Here is a 21282-nt window from a genome sequence, read left to right on the forward strand (position 1 = left end):
CTGTTTAATAATGAATTAGGCTATAGTCCATGCTTTTATCATCTATCCGTCTGTTTTAGAATGGATTTACCAGATGCAGAACACCTAAGAACTGTCTCTTCTATGATAATTATAGTTTGGAGTAACCACACATAGGATGCCCTTTCATTCTATTTTGCTGAAGAATCTTGTCGGAAGTTCTCTCCCAACGTGCTTTCACTTTTTAGTGATGGGGCGGTGAGTCAGAAGCAAGTGCAGGTGAAACGTTTTAATAAAACAACAAAGCCAAGAACACGACACCAACATAACATATATACACAAGAGCAATACCAACTGGTGAGTGCACCTGGGAGAGTGACATAATAAAGGGGAAGAAATTATGAAGTTAATGGAGTCCAGGTGTGAATCATAATGATTCACAGGTGCGCGTAATGATGAGAGCCAGGTGTGCGTAATGATGAATCCCAGGACCGGTGGTTAGTACTTTGGCGACGTCGTACGCCGGAGGGGAGGAGCAGGAGCAGATGTGACACACTTGACACTTGACATGTCAGCGTCCATGCGCCCGTCCCGCCACAGGAGTCGCTAGAGCGTGATGGGACAAGGACATCCAGGTCGGCCAAATCCTCCCCTAACCCGGACGATGCTGGTCCAACTGTGTGTCGCCTAATGGGTCTCCCGGTCACGGCTGGCTTCAACACAGCCCGGGATTGAACCCGGATCTGTAGTGACGCCTCAAGCGCTGCAGTGTCTTAGATCGCTGCGACACTCATGAGGCCCAAGATGCTTCTACAACTTGATTGGAGTCCACCTGTAGGAAATTCAATTGATAGGACATGATTTGGAAAGGCACAAATCAAATCAATTCAAAGTTTATTTGTCACGTGCGCCGAATACAACAGTAGACCTTACAGTGAAATGCTTACTAACAGGCTCTAACCAATAGTGCAAAAAAGGTGTTAGGTGAACAATAGGTAAGTAAAGAAATAAAACAACAGGCTATATACAGAAGTGAGGCTATAAAAGTAGTGAGGCTACATACAGACACCGGTTAGTCAGGCTAATTGAGGTAGTATGTAGGTAGTATGTACATGTAGATATGGTTAAAGTGACTATGAGAGTATCAGTAGCATAAAAGTGGGGTTGGTGGGTGGTGGGTGGCGGGACACAATGCAGATAGCCCGGTTAGCCAATGTGCGGGAGCACTGGTTGGTCGGCCCAATTGGGGTAGTATGTACAGTGAGGGAAAAAAGTATTTGATCCCCTGCTGATTTTGTACGTTTGCCAAATGACAAAGAAATAATGTCCAAAAATGTATTGTGCTAGAGGTTTCATGATGCTTGTACCTAAACCAGTGCTTGACTTAACAAACTAAAGTTTTGGTAAGTCGGTTAGAACATCTACTTCGTGCATGACACAAGTAATTTTTCCAACAATTGTTTACAGACAGATTATTTCACTTATACTTCACTGTATCACAATTCCAGGGGGTCAGAAGTTTACATACACTAAGTTGACTGTGCCTTTAAACAGCTTGGAAAAGTTCAGAAAAATATGTCATGGCTTTAGAAGCTTTTGATAGGCTAATTGACATCATTTTAGTCAATTGGAGGTGCACCTGTGGAGGTATTTCAAGGCCTACCTTCAAACTCAGTGCCTATTTACTTGACATCATGGGAAAATCAAAAGAAATCACCCAAGACTTCAGAAAAAAAATTGTAGACCTCCGTAAGTCTGGTTCATCCTTGGGAGCAATTTCCAAACACCTGAAGGTACCACGTTCATCTGTACAAACAATAGTACGCAAGTATAAACACCATGGGACCACGCAGCCGTCACACCGCTCAGGAAGGAGACACGTTCCGTCTCCTAGAAATTAACCTACTTTGGTGCGAAAAGTGCAAATCAATCCCAGAACAACAGCGAAGGACCCTGTGAAGATGCTGGAGGAAACAGGTACGATGGTATCTATATCCACAGTAAAACGAGTCCTATATCAACATAACCTGAAAGGCCGCTCAGCAAGGAAGAAGCCACTGCTCCAAAACCGCCAAAAATAAGAAAGACTCCGGTTTGCAATCGCACGTGGGGACAAAGATCGTACTTTTTGGAGAAATGTCCTCTGGTCTGATGAAACAAAAATAGAACAATTTGGCCATCATGACAATCGTCATGTTTGGAGAAGAATGGGGGGCATGCTCGGTCCTCCTCCTATAATCATCTCCTTAGTCTTGGTTACGTTGAGGGACAGGTTGTTATTCTGGCACCACCCGGCCAGGTCTCTGACTTCCTCCATATAGGCTGTTTCGTCGTTGTTGGTGACTGTTGTGTCGTCCGCAAACTTAATGATGGTGTTGGAGTTGTGTCTGGCCATGCAGTCGTGGGTGAACAGGGAGTACAGGAGGGGACTACGCACGTACCCCTGGGGGACTCCAGTGTTGAGGATCAGCATGGCAGATGTGTTGCTACTTACACTCACCACCTGGGGGCGGCCCTTCAGGAAGTCCAGGATCCAGTTGCAGAGGGATGTGTTTATTCCCTGGATCCTTCGCTGAGTGATGAGCTTTGAGGGCACTATGGTGTTGAACGCTGAGCTGTAGTCAATGAATAGCATTTTCACATAAGTGTTCCTTTTGTCCAGGTGGGAAAGGACAGTGTGGAGTGCAATAGAGATTGCATCATATGTGGATCTGTTTGGGCAGTATGCAAATTGGAGTGGGTCTAGGGCTACTGGGATACTGGTGTTGACGTGAGCCACTACCAGCCTTTCAAAGCACTTCATGGCTACGGACGTGAGTGCTACGGGTCTGTAGTCATTTAGGCAAGTGGCCTTTGTGTTCTAGGGCACAGGGACTATGGTGGTCTGCTTGAAACATGTTGATATTACAGACTCATTCAGGGACATGTTGAAAATGTCAGTGAAGACACCTGCCAGTTGGTCAGCATATGACCGGAGTACACGTCTCGGTAATCCGTCTGGCCCCGCAGCCCTGTGTATGTTGATCTGTGATCACACAGTCGTCCGGAACAGCTGATGCTCTGATGCATGCCTCAGTTTTGCTTGCCTCGAAGCAAGCATAGAAGTGATTTAGCTCGTCTGGTAGGCTCGTGTCACTGAGCAGCTCGCAACTGTTCTTCCCTTTGTAGTCTGTAATAGTTTGCAAGCCCTGCCACATAAGACGAGCGTCAGAGCCGGTGTAGTATGATTCAAGCTTGGACCTGTTTTAGGCGATTTGCCTTTTTGATGGTTCGTCGCAGGGCATAGCAGGATGTCTTGTAAGCTTCCGGGTTAGAGTCCCGCACCTTTAACGCGGCAGCTCTACCCTTTAGCTCCGTGCTAATGTTGCCTGTAATTCATAATAACATTGCAACAATCTGATAATTTTTCTCAAATAATGATGCAGAAAAACTAATCCATGCTTTTGTCAGTTCCAGAATAGACTACTGCAATGCTCTACTCTCCGGCTACCCGGAAAAAGCACTAAATGAACTTCAGTTAGTGCTGAACACGGCTCTTAGAATCCTGACTAGAACCAAATATTTTGATCATATTACTCCAGTGCTAGCCTATCTACATTGGTTTCCTGTTAAGGCTAGGGATGATGTCAAGGTTTTACTGCTAACCTACAAAGCTTGTTCCTACCTACAGTATCGCTCCAATCTCTCCAATTTGGGATTGGCAACAGGCCCTCCGATTTGACACACTAAACTCTATCAGAGAAGTAGTTGGTGAACCAGGCGAGGCAGTCATTTGAGAAACCAAGGCTGTTTAGTCTGCCGATAAGAATGTGGTGATTTACAGAGTCAAAAGCCCTGGCCAGGTCGATGAATAAGGCTGCACAGTAATGTCTCTTATCGATGGCGGTTATGATAGCGTTTAGGACCTTGAGCGTCGCTGAGGTGCACCCATGACCAGCTCTGAAACCAGATTGCATAGCAGAGAAGGCACGGTGGGATTCAAAATGGTCGGTAATTTGTTTGTTAACTTGGCTTTCGAAGACCTTAGAAAGGCAGGGTAGGAGAGATATAGTGTCATGTATTGTCATGTTGTGTCTTTCTGTCCTTTCCTTTCACCCTGTCTCCCTCTGCTGGTCGTATTAGGTTACCTTTTCTCCCCCGCTTTCCCCCAGCTGTTCCTTGTCTCCTCCTAACTACCCATTCACCCCGTTTCCCACCTGTTCCCTTTTTCCCTCTGATTAGGTCCCTATATCTCTCTCTGTTTCTGCTCCTGTCTTTGTCGGATTCTTGTTTGTTGTGTTTCATGCCTGAACCAGACTATCGTCCTGTTTGCTGTAACCTTGTCCTGTCCTGTCGGAATCTGCCGGTCTGTCTGAACCTACCTATGTTTGGTTATTAAAGAAGCTCTGTTAAGTTAATTCGCTTTTGGGTCCTCATTCACTCCCCGTGACAGAAGAATCCGACCAAGAATGGACCCAGCGACTTCGGATCCTCTCCACTCAGCCGTCGAGATCCAGGGAGCGATGCTAGGCAGACACGAGCAGGAATTGTCTGCTGCTCGACATGCCGTTGAGACCCTGGCCACCCAAGTCTCCAACCTCACAGAACAGGTTCACCATCTCCGCCTCGATCCACCGGCCACTTCCAGGGCTTTCGAATCTCCGGAGCCCAGAATCAATAACCCGCCGTGTTACTCTGGGGAGCCCACTGAATGCCGCTCGTTCCTCACCCAGTGTGATATTGTGTTTTCTCTCCAGCCCAACACTTACGCCAGGAGCACTGCTCGTGTCGCCTACGTCATATCTCTCCTTACTGGACGGGCTCGTGAGTGGGGCACGGCAATCTGGGAGGCAAGGGCTGAGTGTACTAACCAGTATCAGGACTTTAAGGAGGAGATGATACGGGTTTTTGATCGATCTGTTTTTGGGGAGGAGGCTTCCAGGGCCCTGTCTTCCCTATGTCAAGGCAATCGATCCATAACTGACTACTCTATTGAGTTTCGCACTCTTGCTGCCTCCTGTGGCTGGAACGAGCCGGCCTTGCTCGCTCGTCTTCTGGAGGGTCTCCGCGCAGAGGTAAAGGATGAGATTCTCTCCCGGGAGGTTCCTTCCAGCGTGGATTCCTTGATTGAACTCGCTATTCGCATTGAGCGACGGGTTGATCTTCGTCACCGAGCTCGTGGAAAGGAGCTCGCGCTCTCCGTTGCCCCCCTCTCCGCATCACTACCATCTTCCTCTGCCGGCTCGGGAGCTGAGCCTATGCAGCTGGGAGGTATCCGCATCTCGACTAAGGAGAGGGAACGGAGAATCACCAACCGCCTCTGTCTCTATTGCGGTTCTGCTGGTCATTTTGTCACTTCATGTCCAGTAAAAGCCAGAGCTCATCAGTAAGCGGAGGGCTACTGGTGAGCGCTACTACTCCTGTCTCTCCTTCAAGATCCTGCACTACCTTGTCGGTCCATCTACGCTGGACCGGTTCGTCAGCTTCCTGCAGTGCCTTAATAGACTCTGGGGCGGAGGGCTGTTTTATGGACGAGACCTGGGCTCGGGAACATGACATTCCTCTCAGACAGTTAAGGGAGTCCACGGCCTTGTTCGCCCTGGATGGTAGTCCTCTCCCCAGGATTCAGCGTGAGACGCTACCTTTAACCCTCACTGTTTCTGGTAATCATAGCGAAACCATTTCTTTTTTAATTTTTCGTTCACCTTTTACACCTGTTGTTTTGGGCCATCCCTGGCTAGTTTGTCATAATCCTTCCATTAACCTGTTAGAGCTCTAGGGGCGCTATTTCATTTTTGGATAAAAAACGTTCCCGTTTTAAGCGCGATATTTTGTCACGAAAAGATGCTCGACTATGCATATTCTTGACAGTTTTGGAAAGAAAACACTCTGAAGTTTCAGAATCTGCAAAGATTTTGTCTGTAAGTGCCCCAGAACTCATTCTACAGGCGAAACCAAGATGATGCATCACCCAGGAATTAGCAGAATTTCTGAAGCTCTGTTTTCCATTCTCTCCTTATATGGCTGTGATTGCGCAACGAATGAGCCTACACTTTCTGTCGTTCGCCCAAGGTCTTAGCAGCATTGTGACGTATTTGTAGGCATATCATTGGAAGATTGACCATAAGAGACTACATTTCCCAAGTGTCCGCCTGGTGTCCTGCGTCGAATTCGGTGCGCAATTGCCAGCTGCTTCCACTTTACCATTTGATTCAGGGGAGAAAGCATGTGTCCAAGAACGATGTATCAATGAAGAGATATGTGAAAAACACCTTGATGATTGATTCTAAACAACGTTTGCCATGTTTTCAGTCGATATTATGGAGTTAATTTGGAAAAAAGTTTGCGTTTTGAGGACTGAATTTATGGATTTTTTTTGGTGGCCAAATGTGATGTATAAAACGGAGCTATTTCTAATACACAAGGAATCTTTTTGGAAAAACTGAGCATCTGCTATCTAACTGAGAGTATCCTCATTGAAAACATCAGAAGTTCTTCAAAGGTAAATGATTTTATTTGAAGGCTTTTATGTTTTTGTTAATGTTGCGTGCTGGATGCTAACGCTAATGCTAACGCTAAATGCTAACGCGAAATGCTAACTCTAGCTAGCTACTTTTACACAAATTATTGTTTTCCTATGGTTGAGAAGCATATTTTGAAAATCTGAGATGACAGTGTTGTTTACAAAAGGCTAAGCTTGAGAGATGGCATATTTATTTCATTTCATTTGCGATTTTCATAAATAGTTAACGTTGTGTTATGCTAATGAGCTTGCTGATAGATTTACACAATCCTGGATACAGGGTTTTTTTCATAGCTAAACGTGACGCAGAAAACGGAGCGATTTGTCCTAAACAAATAATCTTTCAGGAAAAACTGAACATTTGCTATCTGAGAGTCTCCTCATTGAAAACATCTGAAGTTCTTCAAAGGTAAATGATTTTTTTGAATGCTTTTCTGTTTTTTTGTGTAAATGTTGCCAGCTGAATGTTAATGCTAAATGCTACGTTAGCCATCAATACTGTTACACAAATGCTTGTTTTGCAATGGTTGAGAAGCATATTTTGAAAATCTGAGATGACAGTGTTGTTAACAAAAGGCTAAGCTTGAGAGCTAGCATATTTATTTCATTTCATTTGCGATTTTCATGAATAGTTAACGTTGCGTTATGGTAATGAGCTTGAGTCTGTATTCACGAACCCGGATCTGGGATGGGGAGATCAGAAAGGTTAATTGGTCTAGTAATTATATCCTCTCCTGGAACGTCTCTTGTCATGTGAAATGTTTAATGTCTGCTATCCCTCCTGTTTCCTCTGTCTCTTCTTCACAGGAGGAGCCTGGTGATTTGACAGGGGTGCCGGAGGAATATCACGATCTGCGCACGGTGTTCAGTCGGTCCAGGGCCACCTCTCTTCCTCCACACCGGTCGTATGATTGTAGTATTGATCTCCTTCCGGGAACCACTCCCCCCCGGGGTAGACTATACTCTCTGTCGGCTCCCGAACGTAAGGCTCTCGAGGATTATTTGTCTGTAGCTCTTGACGCCGGTACCATAGTCCCCTCCTCCTCTCCCGCCGGAGCGGGGTTTTTTTTTGTCAAGAAGAAGGACGGGTCTCTGCGCCCCTGCATAGATTATCGAGGGCTGAATGACATAACAGTGAAGAATCGTTATCCGCTTCCTCTTATGTCTTCAGCCTTCGAGATCCTGCAGGGAGCCAGGTTTTTCACTAAGTTGGACCTTCGTAACGCTTACCATCTCGTGCGCATCAGGGAGGGGGACGAGTGGAAGACGGCGTTTAATACTCCGTTAGGGCACTTTGAATACCGGGTTCTTCCTTTCGGCCTCGCTAACGCTCCAGCTGTCTTTCAGGCATTAGTCAATGATGTCCTGAGAGACATGCTGAACATCTTTGTTTTCGTTTACCTTGACGATATCCTGATTTTTTCACCGTCACTCCAGATTCATGTTCAGCACGTTCGACGTGTCCTCCAGCGCCTTTTAGAGAATTGTCTTTTTGTGAAGGCTGAGAAGTGCACTTTTCATGCCTCCTCCGTCACATTTCTCGGTTCTGTTATTTCCGCTGAAGGCATTAAGATGGATCCCGCTAAGGTCCAAGCTGTCATTGATTGGCCCGCCCCTAAGTCACGCATCGAGCTGCAGCGCTTTCTCGGCTTCGCGAACTTCTATCGTCGTTTCATCCGTAATTTCGGTCAGGTGGCAGCTCCTCTCACAGCCCTTACTTCTGTCAAGACGTGCTTTAAGTGGTCCGTTTCCGCCCAGGGAGCTTTTGATCTCCTCAAGAATCGTTTTACATCCGCTCCTATCCTTGTTACACCTGACGTCTCTAGACAGTTCGTTGTCGAGGTTGACGCGTCAGAGGTGGGCGTGGGAGCCATTCTTTCTCAGCGCTCCCTCTCTGACGACAAGGTCCACCCATGCGCGTATTTTTCTCATCGCCCGTCGCCGTCGGAACGTAACTATGATGTGGGAAACCGCGAACTGCTCGCCATCCGGTTAGCCCTAGGCGAATGGCGACAGTGGTTGGAGGGCGCGACCGTTCCTTTTGTCGTTTGGACTGACCATAGGAACCTTGAGTACATCCGTTCTGCCAAACGACTTAATGCGCGTCAGGCGCGTTGGGCGCTGTTTTTCGCTCGTTTCGAGTTCGTGATTTCTTATCGTCCGGGCTCTAAGAACACCAAGCCTGATGCTTTATCTCGTCTCTTCAGTTCTTCAGTAGCCTCCACTGACCCCGAGGGGATTCTCCCTGAGGGGCGTGTTGTCGGGTTGACTGTCTGGGGAATTGAGAGGCAGGTAAAGCAAGCGCTCACTCACACTCCGTCGCCGCGCGCTTGTCCTAGGAACCTTCTTTTCGTTCCCGTTCCTACTCGTCTGGCCGTTCTTCAGTGGGCTCACTCTGCCAAGTTAGCCGGCCACCCTGGCGTTCGAGGTACGCTTGCTTCCATTCGCCAGCGTTTTTGGTGGCCCACCCGGGAGCATGACACGCGTCGTTTCGTGGCTGCTTGTTCGGTCTGCGCGCAGACTAAGTCCGGTAACTCTCCTCCTGCCGGCCGTCTCAGGCCGCTTCCCATTCCCTCTCGACCGTGGTCTCACATCGCCTTAGATTTTGTCACCGGACTGCCTTCGTCAGCGGGGAAGACTGTTATTCTTACGGTTGTCGATAGGTTCTCTAAGGCGGCTCATTTCATTCCCCTTGCTAAGCTTCCTTCTGCTAAAGAGACGGCACAAATCATCATCGAGAATGTTTTCAGAATTCATGGCCTTCCGTCAGACGTCGTTTCGGACAGAGGTCCGCAATTCACGTCTCAATTTTGGAGGGAGTTTTGCCGTTTGATTGGGGCTTCCGTCAGTCTCTCTTCCGGCTTTCACCCCCAGTCTAACGGTCAAGCAGAACGGGCCAATCAGACTATTGGTCGCATCTTACGCAGTCTTTCTTTTCGCAACCCTGCGTCTTGGTCAGAACAGCTCCCCTGGGCAGAATACGCCCACAACTCGCTTCCTTCGTCTGCGACCGGGCTATCTCCTTTTCAGAGTAGCCTCGGGTACCAGCCTCCGCTGTTCTCATCTCAGTTCGCCGAGTCCAGCGTCCCCTCCGCTCAGGCTTTTGTCCAACGTTGCGAGCGCACCTGGAAGAGGGTCAGGTCTGCACTTTGCCGTTATAGGACGCAGACTGTGAGGGCTGCTAATAAGCGTAGAACTAAGAGTCCTAGATATTGTTGCGGTCAGAGAGTTTGGCTCTCCACTCAGAACCTTCCCCTTAAGACGGCTTCTCGCAAGTTGACCCCGCGGTTCATTGGTCCGTTCCGTATTTCTCGGGTCATTAATCCTGTCGCAGTTCGACTTCTTCTTCCGCGATACCTTCGTCGCGTCCACCCGGTCTTCCATGTCTCCTGTATCAAGCCCGTTCTTCGCGCCCCCGCTCGTCTTCCCCCCCCCCCCCCCCCCATCCTTGTCGAGGGCGCACCCATCTACAGGGTCCGCAGGATTTTGGACATGCGTCCTCGGGGCCGTGGTCACCAGTACCTCGTAGATTGGGAGGGGTACGGTCCTGAGGAGAGGAGTTGGGTTCCCTCTCGGGACGTGCTGGACCGTGCGCTGATCGAGGATTTCCTCCGTTGCCGCCAGGTTTCCTCCTCGAGTGCGCCAGGAGGCGCTCGGTGAGTGGGGGGGTACTGTCATGTATTGTCATGTTGTGTCTTTCTGTCCTTTCCTTTCACCCTGTCTCCCTCTGCTGGTCGTATTAGGTTACCTTTTCTCCCCCGCTTTCCCCCAGCTGTTCCTTGTCTCCTCCTAACTACCCATTCACCCCGTTTCCCACCTGTTCCCTTTTTCCCTCTGATTAGGTCCCTATATCTCTCTCTGTTTCTGCTCCTGTCTTTGTCGGATTCTTGTTTGTTGTGTTTCATGCCTGAACCAGACTATCGTCCTGTTTGCTGTAACCTTGTCCTGTCCTGTCGGAATCTGCCGGTCTGTCTGAACCTACCTATGTTTGGTTATTAAAGAAGCTCTGTTAAGTTAATTCGCTTTTGGGTCCTCATTCACTCCCCGTGACATATAGGGCTGTAACAGTTTGGGTCTAGAGTGTCTCCCCCTTTGAAGAGGGGGGTGATCGCGGCAGCTTTCCAATCTTTGGGAATCTCAGACGATACAAAAGAGAGGTTGAACAGGCTAGTAATAGGGGTTTCAACAATTTGGGCAGATAATTTTAGAAAGAGAGGGTCCAGATTGTCTAGCCCGGCTGATTTGTAAGGGTCTAGATTTTGCAGCTCTTTCTGAAATTCAATTATCTGGATGAAGGAGAAATGGTGGAGGCTTGGGCAAGTTGCTGTGTAGTTGACCAGGGTGGGGGTAGCCAGGTGGAAAGCATGGCCAGCTGTAGAGAAATGCTTATTGAAATTCTCAATTATAGTGGATTTATCGGCGGCGACAATGTTTCCTAGCCTCATTGGAGTGGGCAACTGGGAGGAGGTGCTCTAGTGATGTGGGGGCTGTGATTTGGCAAAGTGGGTGAGGTTATATCCTGCCTGGTTGGCCCTATCCGGGGGTATTGTCGGACGGGGCCAGAGTGTCCCCCGACTGACCCCTGTCTCAGTCTCCAGTATCTATGGTGCAATGGTCTATGTTCCAGGGGGCTAGGGTCAGTCTGTTATATATTATGTAATTATCCTGTATCCTTTGTAAATTTAAGTATGCTCCCTCTAATTCTCCCTCTCTCCTCTTGGAGGACCTGAGCCCTAGCATCCTGCCTCAGTACTACCTGGCCTATTTTCAATGATGGCCTAGGAACAGTGGGTTAACTGCCTGTTCAGAACAACAGATTTGTACCTTGTCAGCTCGGGGATTCAAACTTGCAACCTTTCGGTTACTAGTCCAACGCTCTAACCACTAGGCTACCCTGCCGCCCTTAAATGTCCATGTTCTCTTATAATCTCCGCCAGGCACAGCCAGAAGAAGACTGGCCACCCCTCAGAGCCTGGTTCCTCTCTAGGTTTCTTACTAGGTTCCTGCCTTTCCTGCCTAGACACTGTGCTTCTACATCTGCATTGCTTGCTGTTTGGGGTTTTATGCTGGGTTTCTGAATAGCACTTTGTAACATCTGCTGATGTAAAAAGGGCTATATAAATACATTTGATTGATTGATTGATTGTACTCTGCTCCGGTGAGCTCCTGTCCAAGTCAATCACTGATCTAAACCAAAGTAGATAATTTAAAGATTGTTCTATACATCAGTTGGGGTCTCTATAAGCTTCAATATGAGGTCCTGAACTTAGCATGAAAGTGCAGCCTTGTAGCTGTGTGAGCTAATACAGTCAAATTGTTTGCCTTGGGGCAGTTTCGCGTTGCCATATCTCCAAAATCACATCGTTGTCAAGCAGATTTTGTATTGTAGAAACGGTTGGAATGGTCCGCTGGCTTCCAGCTGCAATATTTTGATTGGATGTTACATTTCAAGAACCCTACCCCCACAAGCCCGTGGAAGGGGTGCTGTGTGTTATGTGGATCACTGTTTTTGGTCTGGGTAGTTGTGGCCTATTCTAGTTTCAAGTGCTAGTTTTCAAGTTATCAAGTGTGGCCGACAGTCTGCGATTTATATTTATTGAACTTGAAATTGGATTACGCTGGTAAAGTCAAAAGTCAAACACATTCTAAACCACTGGTGACAAACACATTTTTTCCTTGCCTCCATTCATCCACATGGCTGCGCTTTTAAATGTGAAAAGAACTATGTATTATTAGCTAGCTAGCTAGCTGGCTACAGAAGGACCACTTTGAGGTGCCGGTAGCTAGCTAACTTTACACACTATTAGCTAAATTAAATGTCATCAGCTAGCTAACTTCCTTTTAACTAGCTATCTTGATGTAATCACTGTAAATTAAAAACAGTCTCCAAATGCATTTGTATATAACAGCCACGGAAGAGAGTTAAATTGTAGCTGTCAGTAAAGGGAGAGTGTAGTGTACTGGATAGGGCAGGTAATTTTGTGGAAAGACATTATGAAAAGATTCTCCAGTTCCAGTCCCTAGATCGGAAAACTTTGAAGACATAATACTGAGTATAATGAAGCCTGTTTCTTTGTGATGTTTTCTATCCTCAGATATGGAAATATGTGAAAGCCTGTTTGCAGATGAAGAGAGAGGTCCCAATGAATGTCCCGCGAGACTAAGGGTATATCCCATATGCCATGGGTTATACTGTGTAAGCCTACCCATGTTAGCAAATGTTGTACACAAAATAATACAGTTAAACAATCACACACAATGTATAAACCTATTACAATTGGAGGGCCTGATAGAAGTCTGCTGGGTGTGCAGGGTTCTGTTTCAGCCCAGCAATAACACAACTGATTCAAATGATCAAATCTACTGAGTTGATAATCAACTGTGCTATTGCTGGACTGGAATAGAAGTCTGCTCACCCAGTAGATCAGGGATGAATGGAGCAAGGTTGGCCACCACTAGTGTGGAGTTTTTTTTTTTACCTGAAAAGATGCTTTAGTAATAATGGTCTACTTGTAGCTACTCAATTATCTATTGCTGTTTAGACTAAGATGTCTAATCTTTACATACAAGCTAGCTTATTTGTAAATGTGTAAATGATGAAGTGTTGATTCTTTTAAGTGAAGTCTTTAAACTTATTTTAATTGTTAAAATATTATTAAAAATGAACTAGTCTCAATGTTAACCAATCACATATAACAATCCTGCAATACAGAGGGGAAGGGGTTCTGTCTCTAATGTTTCTGTGTTGTATTCTCAAATTAATACTTCCCTTTTGTCTAGTTATAAGATCTGTTTTATTTGATTAACACTCTCTCTCTCAGGATTACAGCATGGTGAATCAATTATGCAGTTTATCATATCGCCTGCATTGCCTATGCAGCCACAGTATGATGGCATGACTGGCATTATGGGCATCTGTCATCTGAAGCAGAGAATAGCTAAACTCACACATTGTTTACGTGTTGAGCTATATGTTCTCAATTTAAAATGATAACAGTAGACAATGTATGCGAGGCAAACCATATACCAGATTTTGCCTTTTAAGTGCTGACATATAAAATAGTTTAGTGCAAATCCAACCCTTTCAGCCACAGTTAGAAAGTAAGGAGATGACAATTAGGCTACAGGAGATTAGCATTACAGGTAACATTTTAGGAGGTTCATTTTATTTCATTGATTTTAGCAATGTTACTTGCAAAATAACTGCAGTTTTTCCATAGATAGACAGTTTTATTAGTCGTATGTATGGGATACGCATGGCATAAATCATCCAACTATAAATTGAGCAGTATAATAAGAGTCTGCTAGCAGCAGTTGTGATATCTGTGTAGCATGAATGTATGTTTAAATACTATGTATACAAAGGTATAAATTTCTGCCCTGCTAGAGCTTCCCCGGTCAACTGTAAGTGCTGTTATTGTGAAGTGGAAACGTCTAGGAGCAACAATGGCTCAGCCGCGAAGTGGTAGGCCACACAAACTCACAGAACGGGAGCACCCATTGCTGAAGTGCGTAGCGGCAAAAATCGTCTGTCCTTGGTTGCAACACCGAGTTCCAAACTTCCTCTGGAAGCAATGTCAGCACAATAAATGTTCGTTGGGAGCTTTGTGAAATGGGTTTCCATGGCCGAGCAGCCTAAGATCACAAGATCACAAGCCTAAGATCAGGCAGTCTCGAGGTCAGGCCAGGCAAGGGTCTGCTGTGCCTGCTGTGTATGCATTTTGTTCTCGCCTTGTGCCCTTATACACACTATCTACTGAGAAAGTTTTAATCTGTATTTTTTGTAGCTGTTGAGATACCACCGCTGTCAGAGGCTGGCACTAAGACAGCATTGTATGAGCTGTATTCCCTCCAAAGTAAACAAGAAAACGTTCACCCAGAGGCAGCGCTCCTAATAGCCAGGGACTTTAATGCAGGGAAACTTAAATCTGTTTTACCAAATTTCTATCAGCATGTTAATTGTACAAGCAGAGGAAAAAAACCTCTGGACCAACTTTACTCCACACACAGAGATGCATACCAAGCTCGCCCTCGCACTCCATTTGGCAAATCTGACCATAATTCTATCCTCCTGATTCTTGCTTACAAGAAGAAATGAAAGCAGGAAGCACCAGTGACTAGATCAATAAAAAAGTGGTCAGATGAAGCAGATGCTAAGCTACAGGACTGTTTTGCTAGCACAGACTGGAATATGTTCCGGGATTCCTCCATTGGCATTGAGGAGTATACCACATCAGTCACTGGCTTCATCAATAGTGCATTGATGACATTGTCCCCCAGTGACCGTACGTACATACCCCAACCAGAAGCCATGGATTACAGGTAACATCCACACTGAGTTAAAGGCTAGAGCTGCCGCTTTCAAGGAGTGGGACTCTAACACGGAAGCTTATAAGAAATCCCGCTATGCCCTCCGACAAACCATCAAACAGGCAATGCGTCAATACAGGACTAAGAGCGAATCGTACTACACCAGCTCTGACACTCTTCGGATGTGGCAGGGCTTGCAAACCATTACAGACAACAAACGGAAGCACAGCCAAGAGCTGCCCAGTGACACAAGCTTACCAGGCGAGCTAAACTACTTCTATGCTCGCTTTGAGGCAAATAACACTGAAACATGCATAAGAGCACCAGCTGTTCCGGAAGACTGTGAGATCACGCTATCCGCAGCCGATGTGAGTAAGACCTTTAAACAGGTCAACATTCACAAGGCTGCAGGGTCAGACGGATTACCAGGACGCATACTGCAATGGCACGACAACGCCTATTCCCCCTCAGGAGACTGAAAAGATTTGTCATGGGTCCTCAGATCCTCAAACATTTCTGCAGCTAAACCGTCAAGAGCATTATGGCAACTGCTGGGCCTCCGACCACAAGGTGCTACAAAGGGTAGTGCGTACGAGCCAGTACATCACCGGGGCCAAGCTTCCTGCCATCCAGGACCTCTATACTAGGCGGTGTCAGAGGAAGGCCCTAAAAATTACTCAAGACACCAGCCACCCTAGTCATAGACTGTTCTCTCTGCTACAGCACGGCAAATGGTACCGGAGCGCCAAGTCTATGTCCAAAAGGCTTCTAAACAGCTTCTACCCCCAAGCCATAAGACTGCTGAACAGCTAATCAAATGGCTACCCAGACTATGTGCAATGCTGTCATCAAGGCAAAGGGTTTGATTTGTTTAACACTTTTTTTAGTTACAACATTATTCCTTATGTGTTATTTCATAGTCTTGGTGTCTTCCCTATTACTCTACAATGTAGAAAATAGTAAAAAATAAGAAAAATCCTGGAATGAGTAGGTGTGTCCAAACGTTTGACTATTACTGTAAATACAATGAGATCGCTAAAGTAGACAAATAAGGAGTAGGAAACAGCTTTGCCATTTTATGATGTTGTCAAATTCAGTTTAGAGAGATGGCAATGTTGCCATTACAGTTGGGGCTCCTGAATGGCGCAGCGGTCTAAGGCACTGCAACTGGGTGTTAGAGTTGTCACTACAGACACCCTTGTTCAAATCCAGGCTGTATCACAACTAGCTGTAATTGGGAGTCCCATAGGGGGCGTGCAACCGGCCCAGCATTTTCCGGTGTAGGCCGTCATAGTAAAAAATAATTTGTTTTTAACTGACTTGCCTAGTTAAATAAAGGTTACTTTTAAACCTTCATAAAAGTACTGTTACAAGCAAAGTTTGTCAAAAATAGCTAGCAATGCTAATGATAGCTAGCAAAAATATGGTGGTCCTCTCAATCTTATGCTGAACAAAAATATAAAAAATAACATGTAAAGTGTTGGTACCATGTTTCATGAGCTGAAATAAAAGATCCCAGAAATTTTCCATATGCACAAAAACCTTATTTCTCAATTTTTTTGCACAAATTTGTTTACATTCCTGTTAGTGATAGAGTCCTCAAGTTTAGAGGGAGCGTGCAATTGGCATGCTGACTGCAGGAATGTCCACCAGAGCCGTTGCCAGACCACGTGTAACCACGCCAACCCAGGACCTCCACATTCGGTTTCTTCACCTCCAGGACTATCTGAGACCAGCCACCCGGACAGCTGATGAAACTGAGGAGTATTTCCGTCTGTAATAAAGCCCTTTTGTGGGGAAAATCAAATTCTGTTTGCCCTATGCCCTCCCAGGCCCACCCATGGCTGCGCCCCTGCCCAGTTATGTGAAATCCATAGATTAGGCACTAATGAATTTATTTCAATTGACTGATTTCCTTATATGGCCTGTAACTCAGTTACATTTTTGAAATATAGTTAGCTGGCTAAAGTTATACTGCATCTAAAGTCAATCTGGCGACATCACAATCATGACAAAAGAGATGAGGTAGTCATTCAAAAATCATTATTGCACACAGAGTGAGTCCATGCAATGTATTATGTGACTTGTTAAAACATAATTCCACTTTGACATTGTGGGGTATTGTGTGTCAGCCAGTGACACAAAATCTCAATTTCATCCATTTAAAATTCAGGCTATAACAACAGCAAAATGTGGAAAAAGTCAAGGGGTGTGAATACTTTCAGAAGGCACTGTACATAACCAGCAGTCTGTGGAATATCTACCGGTACACTCACCTCCACTGGGGACCAACGAACTCCAACCACCTATTCTGTATAATAGGGTCTTTCCACGGGGAATGCAAACCATAGTTGTTGGCTGTGCATCCTGCTGGAAGACTAGGTTGAAAATATACCCATCTTCAACTTAGCTGGAAGCATGCATTGCATGATCAATCCATTTCAGTCTCAAACGGCCGTGATCTTTTCAATGCATTTGTTGGGGAGGATGTAACAACGGAGCCACACTCAATGAAGGCAAGCGAAGTGGGCTGAGGGCAGTGGTGGAAAAAGTAAAGATACTTTCATAGAAAAGGACTCAAGTAAAACTGAAAGTCACCTAGTAAAATACTACTTAGTAAAAGTATAATAGTATTTGGTTTTAAATATACTTAAGTATCAAAAGTAAAATTATAAATATTTTAAAATTCCTTATATTAAGCAAACCAGATGGCTCAATTTTCTTGTTTTTTTAAATGTATGGATAGCCAGGGACTCCAGCACTCTAACATCATTTGCAAACAAAGCATTTGTGTTTTGTGAGTCCGACAGATACAGTGCATTCAGAAAGTATTCAGACCCCTTGACTTTTTCCACATTTTGTTACGCTTTATTCTAAAATGGATAAAATTGTTTGTTTTTTCCTCATCAATTTACACACAATACCCCATAATGACAAGCCAAAACAGGTTTTTAATTAAAATTTAAAAATTAAATATCACACTTACATAAGTATTCTGACCCTTTACTCAGTACTTTGTTGAAACACCTTTGGCAGTGATTACAGCCTCGAGTCTTCTTGGGTATGACGCTACAACCTTGGCACACCTGTTTTTGGGGTCTTTATCCCATTTTTCTCTGCAGATCCTCTCAAGCCCTGTCTGGTTAGTTGGGGAGCGTCACTGCACAGCTATTTTCAGATCTCTCCAAATATGTTGGAACGGGTTCAAGTCTGGGCTCTGGCTAGGACACTCAAGAACATTGAGTCTTGTCCCGAAGCTACTCCTGCATTGTCTTGGCTGCATGCTTAGGGTCGTTGTCCTGTTGGAAGATCAACCTACACCCCTGTCTGAGGTTCTGTGTCACACCCTGTTCTGTTTCACCTGTCTTTGTGCTTGTCTCCACCCCACTCCAGGTGTCACCCATCTTCCCCATTATCCCCATTGTATTTATACCTGTGTTCTCTTTTGTCTGTTTCCAGTTCGTCTTGTCTCGTCAAGCCTACCAGTGTTTTCCCCGTACTCCTTTTTTTTCTCTATTCCCGGTTTTCTAGTTTTCCCGGTTTTGACCATTCTTTCTGCCCTGACCCTGAGCCTGCCTGCCGTTCTGTACCTTTTGGACTCTGCTCTGGATTACTGACCTCTGTCTGTCCTTGACTTGTCATTTGCCTGCCCCCTGTTTTTGTAATAAACCTTTGTTACTTCGAACTGTCTGCATCTAGGTCTTTTCCTGAGCCGTGATATCCTGAGCTCTCTGGAGCAGGTCTTCATCAAGGATATGTCAGTACTTTGCTCCGTTCATCTTTCCCTCAATCCTGACTAGTCTCCCAGTCCCTGCCGCTGAAAAACATCCCCACAGCATGATGCTGCCACCTCTACAATTCACTGTAGGGATGGTGCCAGGTTTCCTACAGGTGTGACACTTGGTATTCAGGCCAAAGATTTCAATCTTGGTTTCATCAGACCAGAGAATATTTTTTCTCATTGCATGAGAGTCCTTTAGGTGTCTTTTGGCATACTTCAAGTGGAATGTCATGTGCCTTTTACTGAGGAGTGGCTTCTGTCTGGCCACTCTAGCATAAAGACCTGCTTGGTGGAGTGCTGCAGAGATGGTTGTCTTTCTAGAAGGTTCTCCCATCTCCACAGAGGAACTCTAGAGCTCTGTCAGAGTGATCATCGGTGTAACGACAGATTTCCTCTTCGTCCGAAGAGGAGTAACAGGGATCGGACCAAAACGCAGCGTGGTAAGTGTCCATAATTATTTATTACGAAAACAACTGAACACTCGAACAAAACAAAAATAACGTGCATCAACAAAACAGTTCCGTGTGGTGACAAACACTGACTCGGAAAACAAACACCCACAAACCAACAGTGAAACCCAGGCTACCTAAGTATGATTCTCAATCAGAGATAACTAACGACACCTGCCTCTGATTGAGAACCATACTAGGCCGAAACAGAAACCAAACATAGAAAAACAAACAGACTGCCCACCCCAACTCACGCCCTGACCATACTAAATAAAGACAAAACAAAGGAAGTAAAGGTCAGAACGTGACCATCTGGTTCTTGGTCACCCCCCTGACCAATCCCCCCGATTGCTCAGTTTGGCCGGGTGGCCAGCTCTAGGAAGAGTCTTGGTGGTTCTTCCATTTAAGGATGATGGATTCCACTGTCTTCTTGGGGACCTTCAACACATACTTTTCTTTACACCCTTCCCCAGATCTGTGCCTCAACACAATCCTGTCTCTGAGTTCTACGGACAATTCCTTCGACTTCATGGCTTGGTTTTTGCTCTGACATGCACTGTCATCTGTGGGACCTTATATAGACAGATGTGTGCCTTTCCATATCATGTCCAATCAATTGAATTTATCACAGGTGGACTCCAATAAAGTTGTAGAAACATCTCAAGGATGATCAATGGAAACAGGATGCACCTTAGCTCAATTTCGAGTCTCATAGCAAAGGGTCTGAAATAAGGTATCTGTTTTTTATTTTTTGTAAATTTGCTACAATTTCTAAAAACCTGTTTTCACTTTGTCATTATGGGGTATTTTGTGTAGATTGATGAGGAAACATTTAATTTAATAAATTTTAGAATAAGGCTGTAACGTAACAAAATGTGTAAAAAGTCAAGAGGTCTGAATACTTTCCGAATGCACTGTAAGAGGCAGTAGGGATGACCAGGGATGTTCTCTTGATTAGTGCAGGAATTGTACCATTTTCCTGTCCTGCTAAGAATTCAAAATGTAAGGAGTACTTTTGGGTGTCCAGGAAAATCGTTGGAGTAAAAATTACAGAATTTTCTTTAGGAATGTAGTGAAATAAAAGTAAAATATAAATAGTAAATTAAAGTACAAAAAAACTACTTAAGTAGTACTTTAAAGTATTTTTTACTTAATTAAGTACTTTACACCACTGGCTGAAGGTCGATTTGCACATGGAGCTTGGCAAAAAAGGCCATGATTTGTTGACATAATTCTAATCCAAACCCAACCTTCATTTACTTGTTGTGACGTAATGAGGTTCCAAACTCAGTTTTAGACAAGACTTTATGAAAGTGCAGTAATATCAGCATTTGAAGGGAGTGGTACACAGCATTGTATGAGATCTTCAGTTTCTTGGCAATTTCTCGCATGTAATAGCCTTCATTTCTCAGAACAAGAATAGACTGACAAGTTTCAGAAGAAAGTGCTTTGTTTCTGGCTATTTTGAGCCTGTAATCAAACCCACAAATGCTGATGTTCCAGATACTCAACTAGTCTTAAGAAGGCCAGTGTTAATGCTTCTTTAATCAGCACAACAGTTTTCAACTGTGCTAACATAATTGCAAAATGGTTTTCTAATGATCAATTAGCCTTTTAAAATGATAAACTTGGATTAGCTAACACAACATGCCATTGGAAGACAGGAGTGATGGTTGCTGATAATGGGCCTCTGTACGCCTATGTAGATATTCAAAATCAGCCGTTTCCAGCTACAATAGTAATTTACAACATTAACAATGTCTACACAATTTGATGTTATTTCAATGGACAAAAAATGTGCTTTTCTTTCAAAAACAAGGACATTTCTAAGTGACCCCAAACTTTTGAACGGTAGTGTACATGGACAAGCGATGTCAGAGCAGAACGGACTAAAATACAGTAGAATAGTATAGAATACAGCATATACATATTTAGATGAGTAATGTAAGATATGTAAACATTATTAAGTGACTAATATACCGTAGAATAGTCAGAATACAGTATATACATATGAGATGAGTAACACAAGATATGTAAACATTATTAGTGACTTGTGTTCCATTCCTTAAAGTGGCCAGTGAGTTCTAGTCAATGCCTATAGGCAGCAGACTCTAATGTGCGAGTGATGCCTGTACAGTCTGACTGCCTTGAGATAGAAGCTGTTTTTCAGTCTCTCGGTCCCAGCTTTGATGCACCTGTACTGACCTTGCCTTCTGGATGATAGCGGGGTGAACAGGCAGTGGCTCAGGGTGGTTGATGTCCTTGATGATATTTTTGGTCTT

This window comes from Oncorhynchus mykiss, chromosome 25 (genome assembly GCF_013265735.2).
Source record: "Oncorhynchus mykiss isolate Arlee chromosome 25, USDA_OmykA_1.1, whole genome shotgun sequence".
Lineage (NCBI taxonomy): Eukaryota > Metazoa > Chordata > Actinopteri > Salmoniformes > Salmonidae > Oncorhynchus > Oncorhynchus mykiss.